We start from the raw sequence: 8,258 nt of genomic DNA, 5'->3' as shown, positions 1-8,258 counted from the left end.
CGATTCCCTCGATCTAGCTACGCTCTGTATTCCTTCAAAACAGTAGCTGCACACATTCACTCGATTGAGTTGCTCCGCTCATTTTCTCGATCGAGTTGCAGCTCGATTCGATTAAATCACGCCACAGATTTTCTCAATCGAATTGTGATCTTTTCTTTATTTGATATTCTACACATGAAGGCGGACATCATATCTTTCTTACGTAATTCAAGTCTTAAAATTTAAAGGACTATAAAAGCTCGTTTGTATTCTTTCTCGCCTGATACTTGAGGACTTCACAAGACTATAATTGGCTTTGAACGATTTAAAACCATGGGTCAACTTTTTACGATTGTTGAGCTTTACGAGGAAAAGAATTTTGATTGGCTGACGGACATACAACATCGTAAGTAATTTTTAATATCCTGCCAAGAAACGGACAAATCTTGCAACACAGATCACCAAAGGACAGCAACAGGAGGACGACACTCACAGCAGTTCGGAATCGGACAGCGACTCCGTTTCAAACAGAAAGTTGCTTACTGTTAATCCAATCAAAAATACATAACATGAAGCAGTGCTATGCTACGATTCTCCAGGTTTACAACGTGAATACTTTTAATTAACTTCTACATAGTTATGATGTACACAACTTTTGAAAGTTGCGTAACGACATTTCATTTCAAACCTCTCTGTTTATAGTTAATTTTCGTGAACACGTGATTGCATCTATACAATCATCCAAGCAAAGGATGTCCGGCATCACAGTTCAGTTTTATGTCGGAGCAAACATCTCATCGTCTCATCGTCTCATCGTCTCATCGTCTCATCGTCTCATCGTCTCATCGTCTCATCGTCTCATCGTCTCATCGTCTCATATCGCCTCATCGTCTCATCGTCTCATCGTCTCATCGTCTCATCGTCTCATCGTCTCATCGTCTCATCGTCTCATCGTCTCATCGTCTCATCGTCTCATCGTCTCATCGTCTCATTGTCTCATCGTCTCATTGTCTCATCGTCTCATCGTCTCATCGTCTCATCGTCTCATCGTCTCATTGTCTCATCGTCTCATCGTCTCATCGTCTCATCGTCTCATCGTCTCATTATCTCATTGTCTCATCGTTTCATCGTCTCATCGTCTCATCGTCTCATCGTCTCATCGTCTCATCGTCTCATCGTCTCATCGTCTTCAGAGGACATCCGTTAACTGCTATATAAGCTTAACGCTGGTCGGCGCTCTGCCATGCATACTATGATTATCGCAACATGTTTCCTGACGCTTTCGTATGTGTGCGTCACTCCCATGACGCCATCGACTCGTGAGTTCTACATAATTCATTTGACAACAGAACGCATCTTGGTTATGTGCACAGACATTAACATGCAAAAAATTGAATTTAATATTAAATCGACAATAGAACGCATCTTGGTTATGTGCAGAGACATGAACATGTAAAAAATTAAATTAAATATGAAGAATTACCGTCAATGAATAAGAGTCGCCCCGGTAGTTCTAAGTCGATGAGCACCAGTAGCAACAATAAATCTTGTTGACAACATTTTATTGAAGCACTCGATTTGCATGCACACTAGATAACTTTGAAATATTTTATTTCACATAATTACAAGCATATTTATGTATTTTGAACGATTATAATATAGTTATCATTGTACGACAGTGAGTAGAGAGCAATAGAGAATTGTGAGTCATAATTGACCCTGCAATTCAATAACTAGATAAATGAATCATTTATCTAGTTCACTTATTCTAAATGAATATATACTAAATGAATTATTTATCTAGTCACATTCAATAACTAGATAAATGAATTTTGAGTAGCCGAATAACCGGATGCTACATGATGCTTCATATTGTGACGCTCATTACGATCCGAAATGACTCAGATATGTAAATGAGTCAAGCTGACACACTGGTCGGTGTTCAGCGCTTGTTTAGCAAACATATATGAACATGCACTTTAATTGGCCTTCGTTACTCACTTATATATTAAAGATTATTTCTCGAGTGGGTCAACGGGGATTCTCTGAAGCGAGACATTTGAATTTAAGAAATTGTGTTTTCAAGCAGTAAAGCGGTACACATTTAACCCAGCATAAACAAGTATGGCAGTAAAGCGGTTCATGTTTAACCAAACATAAGCAAGTATGGCAATAAAGCGGTTCATGTTTAACCCAACATAAGCAAGTATGGCAGTAAAGCGGTTCATATTTAACCCATCATAAACAAGTATGGCAGTAAAGCGGTACACTTACTTATGCATGCTTCATCAGCAACCATGTCAGACCGTTTAATGTTCGTTTAAAGGCATAAAATCTTTGGCCTGAGTCTGATTTTTGAATAGCAATTATAACATTGGTATATTTTGCAAATTTTTATCATTGTTGCATGTAAGATTGAAGCCCGTGAAAATAATCGCAATGTGAGCTTGTAAGAGTGAAGGCATTTTGAATATGGAGAATAAAATATCCCTCGGATGTTTCCTACAAATAATGCTTAATAAATTAGCACATGTAGGTACCTGAAAAGTGCGAATAGAAATGAAATCCTAAAGAAAAGATGTCAGAAATGAAATTACACGATACCAAAAAGCAAAGAGCAGGCGACTTATTCCTTGACGCCAGCGGGTGTTAAAAAATATAACTCGGTACTCACTGCAGTGAGTGACAGAGAGCGCATTTTCTCGTCGACGAAAACGTGAAGTCACGGACGGACAGACAGACGGACGGACGGACAGACGACGAGCAATTTTCCTAACGATCATCGTATTGTAGTTTTTAAAAATGCTTAATTCAAGGTTTTCGTTGATTCTTCTGGGGGACATACTTCATTATAGAAAAATTATAAATATAAAGTAAGTAAAGCTTAATAATAGAATATAAAGTAACCAAAAAATCAGAAACCTAAGATGACCTGTTTTTATAAAAAAATGACATATGGTAATTAGAAAAATGACATATGGTATTTAAAGTAACTAAAATGACACATGTTATTGACAGCACCGAAGTTAACAAATATTATGTGAGTTATTACTGTAAAAACGGTAATAACATAACATAACATAGTGATGTCGGCGCTGAAATGTAGGCCTGATGTGGCCTGTCGCCGATTCTTTTCCTTTTCGTGCCTTGTTCATAGATCTAAACTCGTATCATTTGATCGGATCTTTTCATGACTGGCGATAGTTTGAAGAAGCTACTAGACTTCCACCGGGTTCGATATGGTGCTAGGCAACATGAATTTCCATAGTAAATTTAGTAGAAGTAAATATATAATTTAGTAAATAGAAGAAACAAAAATATAACTCAGTACTCACTGCAGTGAGTGATACAGAGCGCATTGTCTCGTCGACGAAAACGTGAAGTCACGGACGGATCGACGGACGGACAGACGGACAGACGGACATGGCGAGCACAATAGTGCATTTTTTCCATAAGTGAGAAAATGCGCTAAAAATGACGAAATATATTATATGACGAGCGCATTATCCATAAGATCACGAGCGAGCGCATCGAAGAGAGATCTTAGTGGTTGACGTCATTTTCTGAGCATGGCGGCGACACGTCATCACCTTACGTTGTGACCATGACGTCATCTTACGTCACATTCGTGACGTCATCTTAAGACTTATTTATGACGTTAACCTCCGTCACAGCTATGACATCACAAGCCTAGAAGTCGAATTTCGCTAACTTATTCAGTGGTATGAACGTGATACAAATATATTGTATGTCATTCCACGAGAATATATCGTGATCCTCTAGAATTTTCACCCACAACGAAATTATTACGTTGGTCGTAAAATTTACAATCAACACGAAAATATTAGTGTGATTCGATAGAATTTTCGATAATCAAGAAAATATTACACTAGTCTTTAAACCTATATAGCGATGGTCGTTAAACTTACGATTGCCATGGAAAATATTATTATTATTATATAGAAATTGCGATTACTTTGCGAATATTGCAATGTGCGTATAGAAATGCTATTGCCACGAATATATTACGATGGTCCAAGAACTTATGAACATTACGACAATTTCGTTGAACATCAAACTAAAATAGCGAAAGAAAGTTTTATTGATCTTTCACTGAGCAGGAATATAAGTTTTTACATCAAGCACCAAACTTCCCACTATATAGTGCGCACAACTGAAGCAATACATATATATATATATATTCCTGATCGCAAACTTTGGCGCAATATCATCACACAATCTAAAGTCGATTGATTTGTGTCGTCATGTTTACATTGTGGAAATGAAATATCCGGTTTACATTGTTGAAATAAAATGTCAAGTTTACATTGTTGAAATAAAATGTCAGGTTTACATTGTTGAAATAAAATGTCAGGTTTAGATTGTTGAAATAAAATGTCAGGTTTACATTGCGGAAATAAAATATTAGGTTTACATTGTGGAAATAATGTCAGGTTTAGATTGTTGAAATAAAATGTCAGGTTTACATTGCGGAAATAAAATATTAGGTTTACATTGTGGAAATAAAATGTAGAAATAATTTGATCATAGTCGCCAAACTTGATATAGACATTAAAATACAAGTAAGTTAAGTTATCGTTAACGATATCTTCTTCACTATGTGAAAAAACATAGTAAACACTGAAATAAGTTTGTTATGTACATTCACTGCGAATCAATGCCTGCGCGATCACTGAATTTTTTTCCGACATGTCAGCATTAAATATTTGAGAGGAATGTGCAACGGGGGAAAAAATTATCATTAGTCGTGATAATTTAATGTTTTTGCAGCATCTTGAATGATAAAGTGCATAATAATCTGCAATATTACAACTGAATTTTTTCTGCAATATTTCATATTGAATTTGCTCTTCGATATTGCAATTGAACCTGCTCTGAAATATTCAAATTGAATCTGTTCTGCAATGTTTCAATTAAACCTGTTATGCAATATTCTATACTGAATCTGTTTTGCAATAGTGCAATTGAATCTGTTATGCAATAGTGCAATTGAATATGTTATGCAATATTGCAATATAACCTGTTATGCAATATTCTAATTGAATGTGCTCTGAAATACTTCAATTGAATATTCCGGGTCTCCGTTTTCCGCTGCTAAGGACTTTTTCCAGTGCCCAGCTATGTACAGACATCGCAGGCGCCCAGCTATGGGCAGGTCCAGCTAGCATGGCTCTTGATAATTGTCCCGTATTAGGGCTGCCGCATATGCTCTTCCTGTGCCCATACTTTGATATGCTCTGTCCATGCTGTGCTATTCTCTGCTACGCTTTACCCATGCTCTGTCTATACTCTAATATGCTCTGCCTTTGCTCTGCCAACGTTCTGCCAAAGTTATGCACATCCTTTCTCAATACCCATGATCTGCACAAGTTCTGCCCATTCATTGCTCTGAAGTGCTGAAACGTAGCAAAACTCGAGTAATTCTTATAGTGGCAACGCCTGTTATCTGCAAGACCTAACAGCTAATGTTTTCTCTTACATATTTCTTTAATATTTACATTGTTTTCTCTTCTTTTTCTTCACTTCTTGTGGTAGCCTATATATTCTGCTATAGGCATCGAAAGTCGAACATCTTAAATTTGTATAAGGCAATATTCTTATTAGACAAACTCTATAAACGACATTAATCTTTATGTAAAAGCTTCTTTTGCATCCTCGATACAGATTGCGTAAGCGGAAGGTCTAACGACTTATAATTATACGCTGGTTCATCAATTGCACCTAACGCACATGCCGCGTACGTATGCCCCGAGTTAGAACGGGACTAATTTCTCGTTAAGCTCTTCCGGAGATCGCTGGTCATAATATTATCGTATATTGAAGTTCCGTGTCTTCAGTGGTATATTTCTAAAGCTGTGTTTGGGCTTGCTGACTGATTTGCCATTTTATATTTTGATGACTGAACGGATTATTGGAAATGAAATCTCGGAAGTCTTTGTCGCAGGACTGCAGATTTAACGAAAAGATCGAACCTGGGATATTTTTTGGCGTATTGATTAATTTTAATAATGTATTTCGAACATGACTCTTAATAATAATGATCTTCGTCTTTTTCATGCTGTCAGAATTAAGTTTTAGACCGGGCTTGATTGTTGGAAATGAGTGAGTTAGGTGCGGTTCCCAAATTATAACACAATTATGCTAAAAAATATCTGTTTTACTATAATATATTTATTGATTACTTTTCTAATATAAATAAATTGACTTGCATTGCATTCGCATTTCTGACCTTCAAAAAGCCGGAAATCTGTTGAGAACTCTGCGAAGAATTCGGCTAATTAACCATTCCTAGCCTAGTACTTGCTATTAACCATATAATCTTTTTTACTTAAGATGAAATGTTAATTAACTTAACTTAAATTAACCATTCCTAGCTTAATACTTACCATCAACCATGTAATCTTGATTGCTTACATGCGCATCAAGCCGCGCTGTGAAGTGTTGGAGCGTCGGAGCAATACTATGAAAGGCCTCTTCACCCTCTTCACTTATCGCACAAACACGCGGAAGTTGGACCTTGGAGCGCGTGTGAAGAGGAAGTTGTGCGTGTGAGTGCGTAAGGCTCAACACGTACGCACGCAATGGCTTCATTCATGAATTAGGTAAAGCTTCCGCGATTGAGTAATCTCGATGGAATATATGAATCTTTAGTATATTTCCGAAGATAATAAGAACGACTTCAGAAAACTAGTTAATGAAGAGAAAAAATATACTTCTCTGTGAGAATTATCACTCAAAAGAATGAATGGCTCATATTATACAAATAGTTACATTCTATCGGCACGAAGCATATGCCGACGAGCTCATTTGCCGGGCAAAACTCAGCTGCTAGACTGAGATGGCTGCTAGACTGAGAAGAATGGATGTGGGAGTGTGTGTTGGAGATGAAAGACTAAAAATGCTATTGTATGCAGATGATGCAGTAATAATGAGTGAAAATGGTGTTGAACTTCAGAGTATGCTTGACTGTATAACTGAGTATGGCAAGGATTTTAATGTTCTCTTTAGCCCAGAGAAGAGTCAGGTGCTAGTTGTGAATGGAGCAGCTGAGGATGTGGGTAGAGTGTGGCAGCTGGGAGGAAATGTGATTGGTATGACAAATGAGTATAGATACTTGGGAATGAGTGTTGATCAAAAAGGATGTGAGAGAACTTCACCTCTTCTAAGCCTCTTCTCTTTAATGTTGCTTCCACCTGGCTTGGTCTCCCTTCTCTTCTTCTTACTAACAAATGAAAATGTGATGCGTGGCTGATGGCCGTTGCAAAGGCCTGACCCTGAAATTCTTTTTCTCAGAGTCACCACGCCCCAAATCCAAATCCAAATCCAAGCTAGATTCACACAAAGTAAAAACGTGAATCACTATTTGGACAAAGTCTCACTAATTTTTTCAGTGTATGTAGAATGATGAGGTCACTGAAGCTCTCATGTCACTGTCATTGACTGCCCAAACAAAACAAAGATCCTCTTCACACAAGGCACCGGTTTATTGGGTAGAGGGGAGTTTGTATTCTCACCCTCGGGTGGCGATATGCCAACAAACTTCACTCATTCCCATTATAGAAGCTGAATATTTGTCTCTGCAGTGTTCATAGTACGTCGTCAAACTGCAGGGGCCAATTAATATTCCTTGTTTTTATTTATACATTTATTCTTAAATATTTACACCGGCCGGTGCAGTTCTTCAGCAGAAATCTGACATCAGTACTACCAGGTCTACTCATTGCTCGAGGGTGTCACGTACGAGGAGGTCGGTCTGTTGGATGCTACCTTGTGTTTTGAGTGAATTCAATTACGAAACTTCATAGTTCTTACTATAAGAAAGGATCCCTATAGTATATCGATTTTAATATAATTTTTACACAAAATTCTATGTTCGTTTCAATTGAGTTCTCTGAACCAACAATAACTAATACTTTTTTGAAAGCTCTAATTCGATTGTATATGCGATTGGGAAAATGCACAATATTCTACGAAGGTTTCGTTACTTCAGTCAATACCAATTACTCCCAGTTGTGTCATAAAGGCTGAAAAATATCAGTAATTGACTAATGGGTATTCGATATTGAGTCCCTCCAGTATCTATTTGAGTACATTGATATCGTAAAAAACACAGTACAACGCAGTACCTACAACGCTATTTGAGTTGGGATTATTAATATATACAATATATAGTTGGAAAATTTATTTGTTTGGGTGACGTAAATAGTGCGATTACTTGGTTTTTCTATCCTCTACTCTACTACATTCAAATCACCTGA

Source organism: Hyalella azteca, unplaced genomic scaffold, assembly GCF_000764305.2.
Source record: "Hyalella azteca isolate HAZT.00-mixed unplaced genomic scaffold, Hazt_2.0.2 contig2766, whole genome shotgun sequence".
Taxonomy (NCBI): domain Eukaryota; kingdom Metazoa; phylum Arthropoda; class Malacostraca; order Amphipoda; family Hyalellidae; genus Hyalella; species Hyalella azteca.
Note: the sequence above shows the minus strand (reverse complement) of the source record.